The sequence below is a fragment of the Dermacentor variabilis genome, chromosome 5 (assembly GCF_050947875.1).
Source record: "Dermacentor variabilis isolate Ectoservices chromosome 5, ASM5094787v1, whole genome shotgun sequence".
NCBI lineage: Eukaryota > Metazoa > Arthropoda > Arachnida > Ixodida > Ixodidae > Dermacentor > Dermacentor variabilis.
This window is the reverse complement of record NC_134572.1, coordinates 49189432-49213183: the sequence shown is the minus strand read 5'-3', so window position 1 is coordinate 49213183 and position 23752 is coordinate 49189432. Positions and strand designations below refer to the sequence as shown.

Below are 23752 nucleotides of genomic sequence, written 5' to 3'. Positions count from 1 at the left end.
TGTTCCCTGTTTGTACAATGCAAAACCAGGTGCATGCCGCCTGTTCTCAAAGAGCGCTGACACTCAAAAGGAGAGGGAATTCCAGAAACGAACAAATGTGGCTTACAGCGGAGCAAAGACGGGTGCCGCGACAGGTCCCACTCAGTATTCTGGACGTAATGACGGGAGCTCTGGCAACCGAGACCTTTAAGAGATGCGCATCAGAACGAGCCAACTATATGAATTCCTCATCTGATGATGCAACTGGCTACACCGTAGCGCCCGCTTTGACTGATTTTGATTAGGCAGATTAGGAACGGGTCGTTTTCCCCGCGAATAGCCTTATGCTTATGCGCCCTAGAGTCGGGCTTACCGTTTCCTCGTGTTGCGTTACTTTCCATCTGATCGTTGCATTCTCCGAGAACAGGTTCGTGGGAACGAGCCCAGACGTGTTCGACGTTGCCGCTGTAGCGTTGCCTTTTCTCCGTGCCGAGTGGCGCCCCCCCCCCCCCCGTTCTGTAGACCGCTAGCCGAGATAGTGTGGTATATTCGTGTCGCATTTGCGTGCAGTCGGGCACTCCGGAGCCGGCGTAGTTGCTTGCAAATTCTTACGAGCACGGCATGCCCGCTGCTTCTTATTGTATATCATACCGATATCATCATATCCACGCGCGTTAATCGCTGTGCTGCTCTGTTACGCCATTTGACCGTGTGTGCGTACTGCTGCGTTCGGCTTGATCGGCATTAGCGCTTGCGTGCATCTACGCGTGTCCTTTAACGTCGAGGTTGTTGGCATTGATACCGGAGACGTTACCTGATCGATTTCACTTCTCTTCTAAGCGGTACATTTGAACGATGTGACACGTGAAAGAAAGAAAGAAAGAAAGAAAGAAAGAAAGAAAGAAAGAAAGAAAGAAAGAAAGAAAGAAATGAAGAAGGAAAGAAAGGAAGAAAGAAAGGAAGAAAGGAAAGGCTTGACCATCCGAGAGGAAGCTGGCCCTTTAGCTTCGTCGAATATTGTAAACAACTTTTGACCCGTTGTTCCTCGGTTGTCAGCATATCCTTTGAAGTGAAATAGACCCTGAACAACAGGAAACGGCACAATAATTACTTTTTTGGCTGGAAACTTTGTTCATACTGGATTCTGTAGTGCACTGCGTGAAATATACACTTTTTTGCACCTTACGGTGCATTTTTCTCTCAGCACATTGTGCAGAATTCATGAAGCAATAATATGATTTCCCGACACTGTACAACGTTGACTTGAATAAATGTTGCGCTTGTGTACGTTGCTGATTAATTCTGGGCTACAGCCGCCGATACGCGCGCGCGCTGCAACCGTTATTGTCATGCGCCATTTCTGAGGCAGCGCCTCCCAGTATTATACTGAGAGGACATGCCTTTTGCTTAAAGGGACACTAAAGCGAAACAATAAATCAGTTTCGACTAATGAGGCATTGTTTGAGAACCCTGCAGGCAGTCATTTCAAAAAACTATTTTGATTATTAGATGAGAAAATGAAGGTCCGAGTATCAGTATTTGAATTCCGCGCCGAAACCCCAGCGCGTGTACGTCAGCGTGACGTCAGGAATTCCAAAGTATGTTTTCGTATTTGATCCGCGTTGGCTGAATAAAGGTTCCCGAAACTTGCCATGTTTAATATTTGGTTCCTTTAGAACACAGTGTAGTCAATCTGTACCGCTATATATAGTTAGTAGGCCCTAGAAGATGCCATCAAAATCCAAGACGTCACAGCTCCCAGGTACGAGAACTTAAGTAGGCGTCACCACCCGTATTTCGTTCTTCCGCTTTTTCTGGCTTACCAGACGTCTTATCATTGTAAGAGTGGTGTTTTTGGTGTTGTAAAACAATAATTTACTGATGCAAAAGAAATCATTTTTCCCTTTAGTGTCCCTTTAAAAGTTGTGTCGTATGATCGCTTTCCTGTGCATGCCTTGTAATTAGCACGTTCGCGTCCAATAATGCACGTACGGTGGCTGGTATTTATGGGGACGCCATGGTATTGCTAAATTAGGCCAGTCTTGAAGAAAATCATGGTTAGCGATTGTTGGAACGGCTTAACAGAATGCACTATGCCTGCCAGACAGTTCTATGGCTGGCATCGGACGAGCTGTTCGCGGACGTTTTGACGAGAGCAAATGTCGCTATGGGTGAAACGTGATGTTTTTATAGTAAGGTTGTCTGGTATATATATTTCGTAGAAAGCTAAACTAGACTGGGCGTGATTATGCTAAGAAGAATTGTGATGACGTTGGGGATTTCGGAGTTTAAATTTCGCTACTGCGCTGTGTTATGTAGCTGGTGCATGTGACACTTTTTTAGAGCGTTGTGGCGCAATCCCGAAAAAATTGTGCAATTCTGTATTGAAGGTAGCTTAAGGGAAGGCGTTTGACAGGTAGACCAAACTGTACCCGCAAGCAAGTCGATCTGTTATAATTGTTAGCAAAGATTAGAGGAAAGGAGAAGCTAACCTAAGCCATCACACCAATTAACATAACACCTACGACATCAATTAATAAATAAAGAAGGACCTTCTCGTAAGCGAAAGTTCGCGTTAGAAAAAAAAAAGAAAAAAAAAAACGTGCGTTGGTTGAGTAGTCAAAAAGGGACGGAATATTACAGCTGCGATAGCGACGAGTTGAGTACGTGGAGTATGGATGGCGCCACTTGTTCGATGCTCGCCGCGTTGCTGATATGAACAGTGAAGGGATATACGCTTGCAATAACGGATCTGCTCTTCCGGCTTACAGAACCAGTGCTCTGCTGCTATCTTTGCACGTGGCGTTTGCTGCACCGCCGACGTCCTGTTTCTTACTCTGAAGCAGTGTGCTTCACGCCGACGTCAATGGCGCAGTTTCCTTATCGTGTCGTTTCTTTGACCCTCTCCTCTGCCACTGTCGCAAGAAAAACACTTTCAGTGGCGTGCTGCATTACACCTTCTCGTTCGCAGCTCGTGCTCCCTTTTATTCTGCATACGATGTTGCATTGCTGCCTGAGCTTGTAGAGAGAGACAGAGAAAGGAGGAAGGAAAGGCAGGGAGGTTAACCAGACTGAGTCCAGTTTGCTACCTTACACGTGGGGAGGGGAATTGGGAGTGACAGAGAGAGAGAGAGAGAGAGAGAGAGAGAGAGAGAGAGAGAGAGAGAGAAAACACGAGTCTATACCGCACTTTTACATGCACTAAGTTAGGTACAGGGTGTCTATAGTCGGGTACTCAAGTCTGTTGCCTTCAGGTAGTGAAGAAGCGCTCGAAGTTCATTAGCCTTCTGGGCTAATGAACTGAGGCCAGGCTCCCGAGATCTTTGCTTCTCTAAGCTTGTAGTTTGCACCGCAACTATATTAAATCATCACGCTACAACCGAAGCGTTCAGCCCTAAACGGCAACGCGAAAGTCACTCATATGGGGCCAAGTGTAGATTTAGAACAGTTTCCGATTTCTTAGAGAGTAGCACAAAATTCGAGTGAACTTCGTGTCGAATGCAACGGGGAAAAGATTTGGTCTTCTGTGTAAATTTCTGCTCGTAGCCATCGCATACATTAATAGCCGCTCATCCATGCCGACAGTTCACATGCAATCCTTCGCGTCGCCGTTCGAGCTGTTGCTATGCAAGAATTTATAAAAAATTCGAAGAATTTTATCTGAATCCAGTCGAGCTTGCCTACGATGTTGTGATTATGTCTTCTCCACGAAATTATTCTGAAGAACGTCAGTTTATATATTTAAGAACAAGGGAGGCCCTTACGGTTGCGCGCATCTTTTCTTTCCTTCTTTTTTTTCATTTTATTTATATATTTATTTATTTATTTATTTACTCACTCACTCACTCACTCACTCACTCACTCACTCACTCACTCACTCACTCACTCACTCACTCACTCACTCACTCACTCACTTACTTCGCCACAGTCGTGCGAGGTGCTTAGATCTGAGAAAACATGCGATTTCCTCGCTCGCAGCTCAAGATAACTGGCTACTTTTCTCATTAATATCACTTCACCGCTTTGTGCCACGTCTGACGTACCACACTATACTTTTCCTTGTATTGCCAGACGTTTTTCGGTGGTCCCAGTTGCATAAATTTCAAGTAGAGTCTTATCACGGTCCACGACTCCCTGTCGCCGAGAGATGGGTGGTGTGCACGCTGTGTGCAGTGCCCAGCGTAAAGAATTCCAAACTGGCAACGTGAACCCGTGTCTTCGCCAGATGCGGTGGTCGCATGCAGCTTGTTCGACCCCGGGGGTCTTTTGACTATACGAAATATTATGCTGGTTCGTATCCGATCGCGCCGCGCGCCTTTGTGCTCGTTATGCGTTGCTCCGTCGCCACGGGCCCAGGAACGGCGATGGTGAGGAATTGCCGCACACTTGGCAGGTTTGTCAGTTCGGTATGAAATTGCCAAGTGGAACATCTGTGCTCCCCGTTACCTGTCATGTGGTGCACAGCTGTGCGCTCTGCGGGTATACGTTTTGCGGAGCGCATATGTATACTTGCCTCCCCACGGCACTCGTTCGCATGCATTCATAAGCTCGTGCACGCTGTGTGGTTCCTATAGAACCGCTCGTGTTCTTCATACATAGTGCCTCCTTCGTTTGCAACCGACTTGTGCATATGTTTAGTTAACCAGTTCGCGTCAACATTCAGGGTGTGATTCAGTGCCCAAAATATCGCCTCACACATGTGCTTAACGTTAGTTTAAGCGCGAGTATATTAACCAGTATTGTTGTTCTCGAAGTTTTTTTTTTGCCTTTTTATCTGTACAGGACAGAATTTCGCAGGAAGAGGGCGTCTTGAAGCGATTAACAGTGGTCGAACAACAAATATTTCGAGCAAAAGCTAGCGTTTGGACAAGGCGTCTTGCCATGACCACGTCCCCTTGTCGAAACATTGGCTCAAGCCTGAGACATTCATTCGCCGCGGTGGCTTAGAGGCTATGGTGTTACGCTGCTGAGCACGAGGTTGCGGGACCGAATCCATGCCGAAATGCAAAAACGCCCGTGTCCCTTTCAATGGGGGCACGTTAAAGATCCCTTGTTGGTCAAAATTAATTCGGAGTCCCCCACTTCGGCGTGCGTCATGATCAAATCGTGGTTTTGGCACGTAGAACTCCAGAAATAATTCAAAGCCCGAGACAATAATTGTGGGACCATTTTTCTTTCATTTCTGTTAAACAAACCTTGACGGCATTCTGTATGCAGAGAAAATAAATGTAAAATTCCAGGGGGAATCCTGAACGAAAAAAAAATTATGACATATGCCACATCTGTTTGTGTGTGTAAGCAGCATCGCCCGCACCGTTAAACCCGCCTCGTTTCGTTGCCTTGCAGTGTGGTTGCGCATTTACATGTCTTCCGTGGTCAAATTCGCTACGCTTTTCGTTCTTAAAACCTGTCTTACAAAATACTGCAGGCCGTGTGGCCCTAGCTGGACGGCCACCTAACACTTTTGAACAGCGAATATAAAGTATACATAGTAAAAGCAGGCCGGAAAAGAACAAACTGGCAAATAATCTGATTCCGAATTACAGGGTCCTCTTGGCGACGGCGCTGAGCCTCTTCTCGGACAGCCCCTTTAGCAACAGCGGTAGACGAAGCATTTACACCCGTTGCGTCGCTCACTGTTCATAAACAAAGAGTGAACACGGGAATGCGTGGCTCGCGCGCATGCGCAGTGAGACTGAAGCCCACGCCAGGGCTTTATATGGTATCGGCGGAGTCGCTAGCCGCATGCCTGGTTCCCGCCGTGAAGCACGTCTCGTGCGGCACTCCGCATTCCTCCTCACCCTTCATCGGTAATCTCCTCCTGCGCGTTCCTCCTCGCTAACTTCGACGTCGCCGTCTTTCATGCCCCGCTGCGCTCCACATTCGCTCTTTCATCTTTCGCTGTGCTCATTCGCTCGGTTACGCCGAGGGACGACGACGACGCTCAACGCAGGAACGGGCGCCTGAGAGCTCTGCTCTGAAAGAAAGAAACAATTCGGAAAATAAGATAACATAATTCGAGGACAAGGGCTATGCAAGAGAGTGCAACACGACATTGTCAATTCAGGTTATTCAAATGAGCACAGGCACGCCTCAAGCTAATCGGCTTTCTTCAAGGGTGAGTTGACCTGGGAAAGAAGCCCGTGCCGTACAAATCCCGTCGAACCCGGTGATATACATATGTCAAGAGAGTATCTAAGGTGCTCCTAAATATCTAAATCGGTGCATTAACGGGCCTATATGTGGCACAGGACGCGTCCTATGCCTGATTTCACGTTCTGCATTCTCGTTTACGTTCCTTCCTGTCCCATTTCCTTGAACTCCGTCGAAGCAAAAGACACTACTGATCGATAAGAACTTGCGATACCGTATTCACGGGAAGCGTTTGCTCTTACCTTGAACTTTGTCCTGTGCCCCCTTCGGGATCGTTATGAACTGAACTTTTACCGCCGAAACCCCTATGCACTGGAAATGCATTTATGTGCTTCGAACTGCAGGAAATATTGGTCACGTTTCACAAATCGTTGATTCTGAGTACTGCACTGAATTGTTATACGTAAAAATTGCGTTGTCCTTGCAGAAATTAAGCGCCGTGAAAAAGTAGCCACGTTAATGGCCGTTCACTCAACTTTGTACTCGTGGGGCTTGTCGACCATTCAGCACATCAGCGTTTCTTACCACCCAACGTCTTTCCGTTCGTTCAACTCCGTACGGGTGACTAGATGAAGTGTGGTTCACATACACACTTTTCATGCTATAGCCCGTCAGCTTCGTGCGTCTAAAAGCGATCAAATCACTATTGAAGACACGGATCGTTCTTTTCTCGCCTGCGTGACGGAAATAAATACGCCACTGGCGTGCCTAAAGCCGGCACTAACGAATTACAGCCACCTAATACGCTATGCGGTCGCTTAAGCGCGCGCATCCATCACGACGCGGAAAAGGGGAAAAGAACGCGTCGTAAAGTGTACACTTTTGCTGTGGCGTCTACGTACGGCGCGGTCTTGCGCGGCCGACCCTTTCCTACGCGTTCCCGGGCGTTCCATTTCAAGCAGTCCGGGAACAAAACAGCGCATCTACAGAAAAGAAAAAAAGAAAAAGAAAAATATAGAAGGAATAAAGGAAGGGACGCAACGTGAGAAGAGGACCGGACAGGGCGGGCGGCAGGGTCGGGCGGCGCCTGTCGCCGGCCTCTATGCCGTAATAAAGGAAGTAGCGGATGCGCATTGACGCCGCTGTCAGCGCAGCGTCTATTTGTTTACGTCGCACCGCATTCACGTCCGCGCGGATAGGGACACAAGTACACGCGTCCCCGATCTCTGCCTTTTTCTTCTATTTTTGGGGGGAAGCGCGGGAAAAGGGGAGGCGAATGTGGCAGTGGTCTGGCGGGTAAGCGGGAGCTATGGGGAGGAGCGGAGGGGGCGCCTCTCGGAGCCTGCCGACTGCACTTCCCGAGGGGCTCCTGACCGATTCGACGACTGTCCGTAGCGCACGGCCTGCAGGCGAGACAAGCTCGCTGCGCGCTACAAGGTGACCGATGAAAAATGGTCTTCTCAGTCCTCAGAACGGTCGCTCGCGCTTGCATGCGCCATGGCGGCGACGTCGTCTCGATCGGCCGACGCTGGCTCGCGCCCTCCTTGTTTCGGCGCCGTCCCTTCGGTCCTTATATTTCTTTCCCGGTTCCGGCACGTGCGGGATTACGCGCCTTTTTTGTCTCCGTCCCGCGAGGGAAACGGGCTCCTGGATGTAGGCGGGCCTCTGCGGGAGGGATGAGGCATATCTGGTCTGTGCTGAGCGGATACGGGAAGCTCGTTTCCATAACCATGTCAAGTGTCGATAATTGTTTGCAATGCACGGGCGGGCTGCTTTCTGTAACGTTTAGGTAGAGCGCCACCTTTGTTTCTGTTTTTTTTTCTTGTTTTAGTGTTTATTGTTTTCTGCAGGGTTTCCCGCAACGCCGCTGTCCGCCGATTCCCAAGTTTCTGTCCTTCGTGATAAATCTTGAATATATGCACATTTGCTTCACTGTGTACGCAGGCGCATCGTTGAGTGTTGATGGTGTACTTTGCCGAGAAAACAGAGCCAAGAAGATGTCCAGAAAGGCACAGCACGCTATCTCAGTTTAAAACTTCTTGTTTTCATTTGAGGTTTGGTTGTTTTAAAAGTTACGCCGCTTAGAAGTTTCGCACCGTTAACAGCAACAGCATGACTGTCCAAGTTTGTAGGATTTTGCAGTTGACTGTTAAAAAAGAAAAATGAAGAAGGAAAGAGAGAGAGAGCTAATTTTGTCTGCCGAGGCAGTACGAACTGTAAGCCGTCTTCCTATCTGTATTTCTTTGGTTACGCGTCTCCGGGTAGTTTCGTAAGTGCGGAATCTTACTGCGAGCACGAACCGTGGAACGTCCCGATGAAGTTCGCATATTTCGCCTCAGGCAGGGCAACTCAACTTTCTAGCGAATGGACGGCGAATGCTTCTCTCAGTTTTCGGGGAGTTGTCTTTCCATTATAGTTGGGAAACCGACAAAGAAACAGACGGCAAACGGTAGTGCGCTGGTTTTTGTACTATTCTTTTTTTTTTTTTCTGGTTGCTACTTTTGGAACAGATAAAGCAGTCACCACCCAGATGCGTAACGGTCGTAGCCGTTGCAAACAATTTCGAGTTTCCCAATCCGAATCCGAGCCGCGGCTGCTGCTTTGAGCATACCCTTTTCTTTGTCGTTGTTTTTTTTTTTTTTTGCAGGAGTGTTTCTTTATTTCTTTTTCTTTTATTTTTTTCGCTCATGCACGTAACAATTCGCGTCCCTTGTGTCGAGGAGGGCGTTGCGGACGGTTTTCGATATCGCGGCGTGGACGGCCGTCAGAGCGAGTGTGTCCGTTCCGGATTGCTCCCCTCGTTTTGGTAACCCGGCTGTCGAGATGACCAGGGCTTCTGCATGCACCATACGCGGGCTCCGTGCTGTATATATGGTTGCGTCCAGGTGGTCCGCGTTTTGATGACTCTATCTGCTCGCTCGTCTACATGGTTTTCCAGTGCAAGCTTTGGCGCCTATACCTGCGGTGTCTTCACTCGTAACCGGTGCGTAGCGGGAGGCAAGGTGTGCGGCTTGTGTGTGTGTGTGTGTGTGTGTGTGTGTGTGTGTGTGTGTGTGTGTGTGTGTGTGTGTGTGTGTGTGTGTGTGTGTGTGTGAGAGAGAGAGAGAGAGAGAGAGAGAGAGAGAGAGAGAGGGAGAGAGAGAGAGAGAAATGGTGGATCAGTTTTGAAGAAGCGCGAGGACGCGAATGCTCCACTTGCAGCACTCATCGCAGAGACTTTCAGCGATGCGTCAGGGTATGTAGGCTGTGCTGAATGCTGCGTGCCGTACCGTCGCCCCCACATATACAAAATGAAAAGGGCGGTGCACAACACGCCGCACTAATATATGCTGTTTGTGTGCCATTTGTCTTAGGTGGCACAGCAGCTGTCTAGCAGAACTGTAACACCTGACGCAAGGTATAACAAAGTTTTGATACAAAGTGTTTTGCTCCGTGAATGACTTGTAATTCCGCCGACTTAGCCTATCGAACGGGTATACGGTCTTCAGTCCTCGAATCAAGCACATTTACAGAAAACGCAGTGTAGTGATTGTGGCAACTTAAGTTGTTTCAAGTTAGTTTGCTATCCAGCAAACCGTTTGGCTTCGCTTATTAACCTCTGATGAAGATTATTATTATTATTATTATTATTATTATTATTATTATTATTATTATTATTATTATTATTATTATTATTATTATTATTATTATTATTATTATTGTGACGCATACCCACTAAATGAATTTCACCGAGAGTCTCCATATTTCTTTCCCGTTTTTCCTTGTCTTCCTCTTCCGCCATGTTGGTCAGCGAAAAGGCATATCCCAGCGGCGAGCTTTAATTCATCTGAATTCGTATTCCTTCTTGCGCATCGTCATATCTGTCGACTATCGTGCGTGCTCTGACCAAGGCACATTGCAAAAATATTCCGCGTTCGTAGTGTTCCTGTTTTAAGATTTCACGTTCCTCTGACATATATAATTTACAGACTATTGACCGTGGTCCGCTAATGTATTTGTGTACTCGATCGTGTAACTGCCTAACGTTGCGCTTTCGCGCTAGTATTTTCAGTAACACAGTAATAAATGTTTCTGTCAAGCGAGTCTACAAAAGTTCTCTTGCTTCACACTTATATCTTTGCGGCTGCATTCAAAAGCTTTTTGTTCATACGCGCTATTTGCGATTCGCTGACTCGTATATGCGGCTACGAAAATTGCTGGAATATTTATTGTTTTCTGTGAATAACGGACCCTGTGTAGTAATGATAAGAGTGTATAGGTCATACGTTTGTGAGTGCAGTCTCATAAAATACTGCGCGAACCTGAGCTTTGCGGAGTTTACAGCAGTTAGGTGCGTTCAAAGTAAGAAACAGTGGGCTCTAAGAAAAAAAATGAAGTAGGGATAATCTCATTCGTTTCTTAGCTATTTCGTTCTATGTGCACTATGTGTTTGCGTATAAGGCTAATGCTTAATTCGATTGGTTTAGGCTTACCAACGGCATGCGCATCGCGCGAGCATATTGCCTACGGTTGCCGTCGTGCGATTTAATTAGGCGCTTAATTGATTGAAATTTTCTGTGCGCCGCGCTGTCGATCACTTTTTTTTTTTTCCTTTCCTGTCCACCTCTCTTTATCCTGCTTAATAGCGGCGAAACGGATGCACGAAAGTTCGGTGACTGCAGTAATAAAGCGTACGCTCTGTTTCAAATTTGTGATCGCCTCATAACCTGCAAGCTTCAAAACAGGATGGCAACGGGATGCACTGAGTTAAATATCACCTTTGCCTCTTTATCGCTACTTCTTTTTTTCTCGCTACACATGCTTTGACTTTCCCGTTATTCACGTATATGGAGTTCTCATTTTGCCAAAGCATATTGGTTAATGTACTCTTCTCTCTGAGCGGCTGTCCCCCTCCCTCTTCCTCTCTCTCGCTCACTCACTCGCCCACTCACTTTAGGGGTTTTAATCTTTCAGTTCTTTTTCTGTATTCCAGCCGCACTGCGATCTGGGAATTTACGATCGACTCGCACAAAGCGGCTCAACCCCGCGTGCGAGCGCAGCTGCCGTTCTCCTGTCGGAACAGATCTGCCTATAGCGCGCCGGCGCGAGCTAACGCACACGCTCGGCTCTCTGCATCGCTTCTGCGACCGGACGCAATGTTTCAGCGCGGCTCATCGTCGCGCCGCGTCGTACCGCGCTAAGGGCGCGTGCTTGCGGTTCGGCGTTGGCTAACGCATGGACGCCCTGTGCACGTGACCTGCCGCGGCCGTGGTCGCGCGTTCTGGCCTGACTGTGCCGTTACTGCCGTGTGAGTGTCGTGACGACGCGTGTGGCGCCGACGAAATGCGCCGCAAGCCAGAAGGAGGTAAGCGGAGTGCAGTATTTGGTCGCGACTTTCGAAGTGGCTATTTGCGTAGCCTGTCCCCTGTGAAGTTTTCGTTGCTCCAAGGATGTCTCGAACTCGCGCCATTCGTCGAGCCGCACACTCTGAACCCGTTTTGGTGCAGAGACATGTCCACGCTTGGTCCGCGTGTCTGGTGAACGTGTCGCCTATAAGGTGTAGGTAAAGTAAGGAATGTGTAGTTGAACGCTCTGGAAGGCCATGCGAGACACGCATACGTTGTATCCGCTTCTCACGTGAATCATCTGCCTGAAATTGACAGCTCCTTTCACTGCACGGAGCTTTGAAGCGCGTGCCGTGGTATAAGAGCCTCGAAACTTTTCACAAGAAGTGTCCGTTCACGTGATCTCCTACACGGGTCGTTCGCTCTGTTCTATGCCCAGATTACGTGACGTCTCCGCGAAGTGAACATTTCGGTCGACACGCCTTTGTATTGGTCCGAAATTCAGAAGAATGTACTTATGTTAGAGTTCTTCGAGATGCCAGCCAATCGTTACGATGTATACATATTGTTAGCGAAAGCGGCCGGCCAATGGCAAACCACTTACCAACGAAAACCCTTCTGAATTGAGGCCCTGAACATCATCTCGAACGTTTTTCACCAAACGTTCCTGTCGCAAAAGCGTTTTCTTTTTGGCCGGCATTTAGGCGCCCGCCATTCACGCTACTCATCAGCATGGTAACGGGGCGGTGACCGTATCGACCGCTGGCCAGTCGTAGACGGCAGTTACGAAAGAGGACCCATATTCGCAAAAATGTTCTGATGCTGTTAGTAAGAAGCAATGCCAGCCAGTCGGGATATCGAGCATTTTTATTAGCTCTAGGTGACACGAAGGAAAAGCTTCGTGAATTCGGCCCTGGAAGTTGTGCAAACACGCAAACGCTCTCTCACCCTTCCTCCTCTCTCTCTGCTTGTGCCGGTCTCTCTGCCATTTTCTCTCCTTGTCCTGTATTTATCATAACGTCTAACATTTCCTCAGTGTAACCCGGTCAGCCTTACTTACTTCCTTCTTTCCTCGCTCACCGCACCATGCAGTCTCCCCTATCTCCTCCCACTCCCTTCCGATCGATCAAGTCCTTGTCGACGTCCTGGTTGAATCAAGCGTCGAATTGGCAAAGCTTTCCTTTTTGCCGCTTTTCGTCATTGCCCGGTCACCTTCGCTAATCTCCTTAGCTTTGTCGTGGTATAGCGAACGTCTGTTCTTACGAACCACTCTAATAAAATATTCTTTGCGAATATTGGCCCTTGGGTCGAATCCACACAGGCTCTGTATATAACGGAAGGATTCATTTTGCTCGATTCTATGCCGGTCTTGTCATCCATCGTTAACGACCAGCCAATCCCGGTGATATAGCGTCTGCAGGGCGCCGCTCGGTCTGCAGCGGCGAAACGGAAAAAGTATGAGACAATTTGAATGGCGTCTTTGCGTTATCCCGGCCGATGCACTTATTCGTACGAGCTCTTTTGCGCTCGTTATCGCCATCGACCTGCGCTTGTTCTTACGAACGGCTATGACGTGCGTACGAATGCCAGTGTCCCTTCCTCGCTGTTACATTCCATCGACGAAGAGGGGGGGAGGGGGGGGGGCAAGCGTCACGCTCGCCGAAGCGCTGCGCGGCGCATTGCGGCTGGCTGTATCGAAGCCTCCATCGGCACTCACTCGCGCCAGCTGCGTCGATGCGTAGCTGCGGCGTCACGTGAGTGGATTGGCCGTGACCCTGAATGCTTCACAGCGGGGCGCGCGCAGAGCGAGACTGTTTAATTAACAGCGCTGTACATTCGCGACAGCCTATAGTGGCCGCGATCGGCTATTACACCCTCCAACGAACTTGGTTAATGGCTTGACCACCAACATTCGGCTATTAGCGACCCACATCTCTCAGGCGAAGCACGCCTGGAGCGATATTGGCGCTTGGTTGCATGCACGTCGCTCTTGATTGGCCAATACATATGCGCGTGCTCCATGGAGTGACACGGTAAACCGGGAGCGAACGCTAGCTCTTCAGTATAATCGATATTACCTTGCGAAACCGTCTGACCTGACGTGATTGTGGTTACGTTCTGGGGGTGCTCTTCGCACGTCGCAGCCAATAAGCTCCTGTGCATTGGGGGCACGTTAAAGATCCCCTGGCAGACAGAAAAAAAAAGAAAGAAAAAAAGGGAGAAAAATCCGGAGTCCCCCGCTACGGCGTGCTTCATAATGAAATCGTGATTTTGGCACGTAAGACCCTAGAATTAATTCAGTGAAGAAGCGGCACATTTGTTTTGCGCTTCATTTCACGTACATAATAGTGTTCAGTATGAACGGCAGCAAAAAAATCGTCGCATATGATACAGTCATCGGACTGAAGGTGCGTTAATGGCTGTCACCTGAAAAGCGTGAGCGTTTGGAAACTTGAGTAAAGGAAAAGTACTATCAACTGTTGGGGCTGCTGGATTGCGCTGCAGATTTGTTAGAGCCTGATTTTTCAGACCCGCTCGATCACTCGGACCTACCGGAAGTGGCGCCACAACTAAGTGAATTGGTGTAAACGGTAGCCGAAATATCGTCTGCCGATATGAATATTTTATAATTAAGCTTTATGTGAACATTTCACTTTTTCGGGGATACGGTTGGCGCAGCACAAAGGTAATTGGAGATCGGAGGAAGAGGCTTTCGTCCTGAAGTGGACACAAATAGATTGATGATGGTGATAATGATGATGATGATCACATATGATTCTGCCTTCAATAAAGGAGTGTGCATTTTGACAGCGCCTCGGACAGAACCAGGTCGGCGATTTTTTTTTTATAAGAAACAGGCAACGTGTCTTGAGAAATAAAACAATTTTTAGCATTTCTCATCAAATTATAGTTATTTCTTTTTTTCCTACACTAGTATTTTTCGCATTTAAACGTTAAAACGTCTGCGTATGTATATAGCTCATCAACGGTGCTTTAGGATATGACCCTCCCGTGCGTCACGCCTCCCGTTTTTCATCATTATTATTATTATTATTATTATTATTATTATTATTATTATTATTATTATTATTATTATTATTATTATTATTATTATTTCCGCGTGTTCGTACTGCACGAGCGGCTCCGAAGGCACACGCAATAAGCACGCGTCTTCGCGATGCCAGATGCGCGAAAAGGAATTCGCTGTTACATCGAACTTGCACATGGAACATATAGGCTTGCGTTAGCACTGCGGCATCTACAAATCGGGCCCCTCGGTTAACCCCCTTTCTTCTCGTGCCTATATATATATATATATATATATATATATATATATATATATATATATATACATGCCTATAGGATTACGGAGCACATGCACCTTTGCCCTATGCCTCTCCTCACGTGTATACTTACTTCTTGTTTCCCAGAGTGGGGGCTGTATTATAAATCTCTATATCTGTTTAGTGTATAGCTATACGAACACTTCGGCCACTTTCCCGCCGCTTCCTTCGTCGCATTAGCGTTTTTTCCCGTATAAATTGCGGCCATATTTCTGCCGTCAAAACCCGTATACGCAAGCCGACATATGTTTTGCGTCGAGCTGAACTAATATGTGCAGCGGAAAGTGAAATCAAACGTCGCGTTGTCGCGAAACGAAAGGAAACGCCGATGGCGGCAGTGGTGGCTCACGAAGCGAGGAGGACGGAACTGGCGTCGGGGGCCGCGAGAAGCTCTGTTTGAGCGATTGCATCTGGAGGGGAAGGGTGGCGACATACTTGAATTTCGTGCGTCGTCCCAGCCGCTGTATATCAGGGGGCCCGAGATAACGGCGGGGGTACGTGTAGCGGGTATACGCTAATTTATACGTGCATATCTGCACGAATTCACGCGTGTGCAGGAGGATGTAGTTATTCATTCTTACTCTCTCCCTCTCTGCTGGGAAGTGCATCTTTTCTTTTTTATCTCTCCTTGCCACATGTAGTAATGCTGCTTGCGTTGCGTCGCTAGATAGGGCTCCTGGCTATCGTCGCAGCGTGCTTGCGTATTTGTGCATACCTGATCGGCTCGAGATAACATCTTCAACCAGATGGGAAGTCTGAACTCTGCCCCTCTGTGGTCTTACCAGCCTTAAACAGAGGGGGGGGGGGCGCACTTACTGGACTCGCGTAGTCTTACAGCGAGAAAGGTTGCGTGTGAGCAAGTTGATCGATTATTACTATACATAACTCACAGCCTTAAATTTACTTAACAGCACTCGAAGAAAGCAACATACTTGACTGACTCAGCAACACGACAGCAGTGCATGTCGTACTGCCTCCTTCGTGCATACCGTTTTCTGGAAGGTGTGCGCTGCGGTAATCTTCTTACAGTTTCTCTTGTCACAATACTGCCTCACGTTTACTTTTTTTTTTAATCGTAATTTTGGCCTTCCTGGGAAGAACGTGGCGTCCGCATGAGTGGCCACAATGTAGGACGTTCCCGAGAGCAGTGCATAAACGAACGAATTTAGGGTCACTACACAGCCTCCTTAAAGCTTCATGCTGCTGCTGTCGGCAATGATGTATACGATGTGTACGATGTGTAGCGATGATGTTTATGGCCCGTTTGTGTAGTGTGTTCGTGAACTATGCATACGGGATCAGCAGTGCACGTATCTCCGCAGTTCTCATTGCCGCGAACAATTAAAGATTCACGAAGCACGAGATTCACTAGCAAAAAGCAGGCCTTACTTTTCCGCACGCGTTCGAAATTTCAAACCGCAACGACAAAAATTTGTGGCTTCCCCATTAAGGCTGCTAGGCTGCAGTTGCAAATAATAATAATAATAATAATAATAATAATAATAATAATAATAATAATAATAATAATAATAATAATAATAATAATAATAATAATAATAATAATAATAATAATAATAATAATAATATTATTATTATTATTATTATTATTATTATTATTATTATTGTCATAACAGGTTACAGAGTTATCATTAGGCCTGTCTAAGCCAACAAGGGCTTGTGGGATATGGCCCTGCAGATATGGCGAGGCAATACATTAAAATAGGAAAACATTCAAATGTCGACGAAAAGAAAAACGCTCTCAAGTAAAGTGCACGCAACATTACATTTGGCTGCGCAAATTTATTAAAACAGTACACAGGGTTCAAGCTTACCTATAACAAAGCCTAAAATGAACAGACACACAAGTGCAAGATTCAAATCTTTGAAACAATTGCCTCATAAATGTTACATTAGATAAGAAGACAAAGCTAACGTGAATATGGAACAGGTTTAACCTACAGGGCGCGGATCATCTTGTTCAGTAATCTTGTAGAAGTTGCTGAGAAAATATCCTGTGGTAGATTGTTAAGCAGGTCGGGAACGTACACACATCGTCGTATCTCACCGTATCTTGTTGAGGAACGTGCCACAGTAAACGTACACGGGAACGGAGCAGGCGCGCAGGTTTATGCTCAACTTGAAATACGAGTCCCGAAGCTGATGTAACACCACTGTTTGGACAAACAATGAGCGGAACGAAGGAAAACGTACGACGGCAAATATAGTTCGAGATGAAAGTAGAGGCGAGTTATACGCTAAACTTTGGAGCATGCTTTTTTAAAAGAGCGTCAACATGGCTCTCCCAGCGCGCAGAACAGAAGGCGAAAATCATGATGTCATACCTTAATATTCCATACGCAAGAGCGTACGCAATTGCTTTTTTGACCGAAAAGGGAACTATACTTTTACAGTGATAAATTGTCGGGGCAACACTTCGGAGTTTAGTATATACATACGCTAGATGTGTTTCCCACGACAGGTTTGAGTAAAAAAATACACCCATGTACTTTATTGACTGCATATGCTCCACTAGGGTACGCCTACATGGGGAACAAATCTTACTGTGCAAGTAGTCATGTTCATTTATCGACGTCATCTTGAAGGCATGACGTAATAATAATAATAATAATAATAATAATAATGTAGAGGGACGGCCGCTATCGAATACAGCGATAGACCCGACGATCGCGATGACGCTTACAACACCGAAGACATGACGACTCGCATGTCACGGATCCGCGACTGAACTACGTGTAATTCAAGTTGCTATTCCGTCAAATTTAAATATATTCAATACAATTCATATGAACAGTTACATACATATGTATATGTATTGAAAGGGGTTTCGTGGGTGGGGAAATTTTACTGGATGCTGCCAAGGAAATTGCTGATGATGACGATGAAGACGGTATTGCTGCCCACAAAACACTTCGAAAATTGCCCGAAACACTCATAAGAACTATCTTTGTCAAGTAGTTAAAAAATTAAAAAAAAAAGAGAGAGAAACGTTTCTGATAAGCCTTCAACGCAAAATGTGCTGCATGGTGACATACAAAAAGTAAAATTTCGGCGGCGGTAACCTCATCTCTCTCGGGCGTGAACTAACTCTCTGTGCGCACGCGGCAGGATCGGCCCGTAATGTTGAGACATACTGGATTAATAAACCACCAGCCATGTCGCCCGCAATTTTCTTCCCACGCCTCCGGGAAGGATTCCCGCCGGCAAAAGCAAACTAGGCAATGCAATTGAGCGCAGCCAACCGAGCGGACAGGCTGCCCGCTCGCTTTTCTTTTTTTATTTATTTATCCTTTCGTCGGCTTGTCATCGCGCGCGGGAGCCCGTCTATTGCATAGCGATCCCCATACGGCTGACCGTTGGGCGGGCGGCACCGCGACGCCTGGCCATTTCATATGGACGTTGCCGCGCTGACTGCGAGTCTCTCGCGGTGCCCAGCCGCGGCCGCTTTTATATTCCCGCGTCTCGGAATTCCTTCGCGTTCATATGCGAAGGACGATGAGGAGGAGGAAGCAGGGATCCGGAACTGCGGCCTGTCTCTGCTGCTGCCACCGCTTTGCCTCTATGACCCGGTCTAGGAATAGCGGAGGGATTGCAGGAAGAGGGGGTGCCGTTGGGATTTTCTGGCAAGAATTGGAAGAAAGGAGTGCGAGGGCTGAGCAAGAAATGGGGGAGGGGGAAGCAAGGGAGAAAGTTTTCAGAAAACAAAGAAAATTATGCCAAGTGTTGTTCGCAGTGCGAAAGCGTAGACGAGAGGGGGACGTGGGGTGTACGAGGGAAAGGAGGACAAGGTTTTGACGGCCGGACATTCCGGCTGGTTGCGCCCATCTCTGGCGCGGAGCGTTCGAGTCAGTATAGTCTCCATCCCGGTGGACGACGAGCCCGGCATATAGCGGATGAAGTGGATGGGGGGGGGGGGGGGGGTAGGCCCGTCATACAAGCTGCATTGGCCTCCCTCCGTGCATGTCTTCTTCCCAGTGGCCGGGCGAATCGCCTCGCGTAGGACCGGAGCTCGGGAATAGCGGAACGTCGCACGCGCCGTTCTCGACTCTGCCGGGGACTTTATTGAAGTTTTGCTGCGTTTTGTTCCGCGCTGCTTATATTCCCGACTCGTCCGCTCCTGCGCTCCTTTCTTCGCCTTCTCTGGCTTTCCCGCGTTTGCTGCTTCTGCCTGCGCTTTTTTTTTTTTTTTTGGTCCTTAGCGTGCGCGACTTCTTTTCGTCCACGTCCAACGGGCCGTTTTTCTGAGGTCTCTCTCTCTCTCTCGTTCTCTAACGTCCACTTGACGATTTTCTTTATGCGGCGGCCGCGATGATCGAGCCAGAAAAGCGTCTCTTTTTCTCCCTTCGTGACGGCCGAGCGCTCCTGCGGACTTTCGGCCGGTTTCTGCGTAAGCCCCCCCCCCCCCTCCCCCCGATGCCACTGTGCATCTCGTATTCCTTTGCTTTTTTGCATCCCTCGCTTATTATTCTTCCTATTCCTCTTTGCTCTTTCAAGCAGGGACGACGGGCGCCGTGCTGCGGTTTTATGATGGAGCGCGCGGCCGGTGGGCGATCTCCCGAAAAGGGCACGTTGGCATAGTGGGTTCTCGAGGAACGTCGCGCGTCCGCTCGCGCTCACGCGTTCTCTCCTTCTCTCTCCCTCGAGTCTGCCTGTGTTTGGTGGCTGTTTTACTGCTGCGTTTGTGTGTTTATGTACGTGTGGCATTGGCGTCGATGTCTACCGCCTCATCCTTTCTGCCCTCCACTTTGCGCCCGGAATGACCTGCGCGGTCGTCAAAGCGCGTATTCTGCCTCCGCCCAGCATGTGTTGTGCACTGTTCCACCGTGAAAGGCACGAGGAAAAAAAATATATAGATGGGTATGAATGCGGGGCTTCTGCCGGCGCTTCTGTACGTCGCCTGGCACAAGCAGTCAATGCTCGCTTGTCCAGCCCGCTTTCCGTGGCCGCAAGGTGCGGGAAATAAGGCAGCGCCTTTGGCTGCCTGTCTTTTGGCTGCTTGCCGCATTCCCAACGCCGCCGTTCGCTCGTATTGGGAGAGGCGCGTCCGCGGCACCACCGATTTGCTCTGCTGCTTTTCACTGGCCGCGCCGCTCCTGTGAGAACGCCGAAGCCGTCGGTCGTTCTGCGCCGTGTTTGGCATCTCGTTTTCTCGCTCTGAGAAGAACAAAACAGCAAGGGAAAGAAAAATAAACAAACGATATCGGTGAGCAGGCCGAGCAGGCACGCGGGCAAAAGAGAAATCTTCGTCACACTTCGCCAGGTTCTGCGAGCAGCCGGTGGAGTGTACGTACGTGTGTACGTGTCTGCGCAGACGGGCGCTGTGTATACGTACGCGTAGTACACACTAACGTGCGAGATGCGCGCGTACGTTTTATTACCCGTCGAGACCCGCGAGGTGTTGGAATCGGGACTGTGTAATACGCCTGCGAATGGCTCTGTGAAATTGCCCTCGAGATGGCCGTATGTGACGAGACAGGGAAGGGAGCCGGTGAGTGTTGTGCGTGTATCGAGGGCCGTTCGCGCGCACCCGCGATTCGGTGAGCCGCGGCTTGCCGCGACGTTAGTGTAAACGCAGCTCGATTGGATCTGTCACACGAGCGCGCTCTGCAGCGGCCGCTTCTGCTTCTTCTCGGCGCGCCGCGAGGAATTTCGAATGGACGTTACACGCGTACATATCTCGACGGTTGCGCGCCATTTCCGCCTCCCTCCTTCCCCGCCTCTTTTGTCTGTAGAGCCACCGGCCTCCGCACCTCCACCCTTCTTTGTTTCCCGGAACGTGTAGCAACCGAGAACTGGGTCCCACTTATATGCCTTATTGCGATAAGGCAAGCTGCAGCGGCTGCTTCTGCTCTCTGAGGCCGTCTCGAACGAGAAGTGGATGCGACAACTGCGCTGCTCTGTACGGCACGAGCGAGAAGAGTGAGCGGAACTGGGCGCTCTTTTTCTCTCTTCCTTTCTTTTAGTCACATAAGCTCAAACAGAGAATGAAACCGCGAAATCCCGGGGGAACATTAACTGTCTCCTTTTCTTAAAATTGAAATGTAAAAATACTAAGGAAAAGGGAAATTAAAGTGGTGGGAGAGTCAAGTTTGCGACGGGTGGCAACCGAACCCAGCATCTTCCGCATTACGACGTGCTAAGCTATTTACTAGGCGCTCTATACGACTATCGCGGCGGCCGCGCCACCGTTTCCTTCGGTCTTTGTGTACGCGTACTAGATGTAGCCGTTGGAGTGTTGGCTAACACCACTTACGGCCATGTAAGTACGGGTGTACTGTACGGTATGCCGCGTTTGCATGCTGTTTCTGTCGAAATAAAAAAAATAATTATAATAGCTTCGTCAAAACTGCGAGGGTTTCATGTTGAGTGAGCAAGTGAAAACGCGCTCGCTCCTTTCGCTTTGGTGAAACGGGTGCGGATTCTGTAATGATGATAACTGCGATTCGAGTTTCCGAGGCCGCACAGTGGGGCTCCGTAATCGAGGGCCGAGGAATGGCCTTGGCCATCGGGATTTCTCTAACGTGTACCTGGAACGCAAGAGCGAGCGCTCGATCTTGCATTCCACCTCTGTCAGAATGCGGCTGCGGAAGCCAGGAATGGAACCCGCGCTCTCGCGTTCAGCAGTATAGCAGAAAGTCAGAGAAGTTTTGCCGGGCCTTTGGCGCAGTGCATAAAGTCTGAAGCCGTGCCCAGTAGAATGTGTTACAGAAACGTCGTCGACAAAAATTAGGGCGCATAAAGTGTGCCCTTCCGTGCGTGTTTGTTCCGTTATTGCCGTTCTAGTAAACCCAAGGGTGCACTTGATGCTTACTCGAAAGTTAAACGCGAGAAGATAACACATATCTCCGCGCAGTATATAGGTTTGTCATACCTCCGACTGACATGAAACAACCTACGTGGCGCTTATCACAAGAAATCTAGGTAATATCCCTCTGCAAGCTTGCGACCGCTGCGTCACTTGTGGAAGCCTTTTGAAATACTGCAACGCTGCCGCATTTTCATAACATTTTTTTTAGCGTGGTAAAATTACGAGTGTCAACGGAAAAAGGGGTCTGTGTACGAAGTGAGGGAAGCTGGTCATTTGGCAATGGCATAGATGGAATGGGAGTGCTTAGGAGAGCTTTTATGTGCATATATATATATATATATATATATATATATATATATATATATATATAGTGGCACCTCGCTCCTCAAGGAGGCAGCACGTGTGTCGAGTGAGCTGCTAAACAACACTTTGCAATGTGGTTAACGCTGTTTAAATCATTGATACGACACCGTAAAGAGGTGCGACGTAATGCTGACGCATTTCTTTCGCATTTGCCGCTAAATGGCCAGTGAATGTTCTTTCTTTTTTTTTCAGCGATAACATTTTGTGCTATCATCATCATCAGCCTGGTTACGTCCATGCAGGGCAAAGGCGTCTCCCATACTTCTCCAACTACCCCGGTCACGTACTAATCGTGGCCATTTTGTCCCTGCAAACTTCTTAATCTCATCGGTCCACCTAACTTTCTGCCGCCCCTTGCTACGCTTCCCTTCCCTTGCCATCCAGTCCGTATCCCCTTAATGACCATCGGTTATCTTCCCTCCTCATTACATGTCCTGCCCATGCCCATTTCTTTTTCTTGATTTCAACCAAGATGTCATTAACCCGCGTTTGTTCCCTCACCCAATCTGCTCTCTTCTTATCCCTTAACATTACACCCATCATTCTTCTTTCCATAGCTCATTGCGTCGTCCTCAATTTAAGTAGAACCCTTTTCGTAAGCCTCCAGGTTTCTGCACTGTATGTGAGTACTGGTAAGACACAGATGGGGTTATATGCTTTTCTCTTGAGGGATAATGGCAACCTGCTGTTCATGATCTGAGAATGCCTGCCAAATGCACCCCAGCCCATTCTTATTCTTCTGATTATTTCCGTCTCATGATCTGGATCCGCCGTCACTACCTGCCCTAAGTAGATGTATTCCCTTACGACTTCCAGTGTCTCGCTGCCTATTGTAAATTGCTGTTCTCTCCCGAGACTGTTAAGCATTACTTTAGTTTTCTGCATATTAATTTTTAGACCCACTCTTCTGCTTTGCCTCTCCAGGTCAGTGAGCATGCATTGCAATTGGTCCCCTGAGTTACTAAGCAAGGCAATATCATCAGCGAATCGCAAATTACTAAGGTATTCTCCATTAACTCTTATCGCCAATTTTTCCCAATCCAGGTCTTTGAATACCTCCTGTAAACACGCTGTGAATAGCATTGGAGAGATCGTATCTCCCTGCCTGACGGCTTTCTTTATTGGGATTTTGATGCTTTAGTTATGGAGGACTACGCTGGCTGTGGAGCCGCTATAGATATCTTTCAGTATTTTTACATACGGCTCGTCTACACCCTGATTCCGCAATGCCTCCATGACTGCTGAGGTTTCGACTGAATCGAACGCTTTCTCGTAATCAATGAAAGCTATATATAACGGTTGGTTATATTCTGCACATTTTTCTATCACCTGATTGATAGTCGTGTGCTATAGTCCTGCACAGATGTACGTGCGGCTTACAAATACAGTCGGAAACGAAAAATTTCGGCGTAATTTGCGAGCATTAGTGTTTCTTTTATACTGGCTGGCTAAATGTCGTTTTCCTCCTTCCTTTTCTGCCACTAGCCCACCGTCGTCGCAACTTACGTAAGCGGTCGAGAAAAGGGGCCGTGCCCTCTGCTGCTGACGTGCGCCCTCTCCATTTCGCACATTCTCTCCTCACGTGTGGTCGCGCTACACTCTTATCAAGCAAATCGAGGCCCGCGTTTCGCTTATCACGCGTCCTGCCGTTTTGCGCAACGGTTCTTTTCCTGTAGCTGCTCTTCTCCGCATGGCGTTCGCTTGCCTCTTCGCGAGAATACATTACGGCTGCGCGAGCTCGCTCGCGACCACTCAGGTCTCTCGTCGGCGTCCTGCGCGCGCTCATTTGCGTGCCGCTTTGCATATCAGCGCTAGCGGATAAG

General features: G+C 48.2%; 1 protein-coding gene across 4 annotated transcripts in view; it reads left to right on the top strand.

Moving 5' to 3' along the window:
* LOC142582567 (uncharacterized) overlaps positions 1 to 23752 on the top strand; it is a 281846-nt gene that overhangs the window by 212969 nt on the left and 45125 nt on the right. The window lies entirely within an intron of this gene.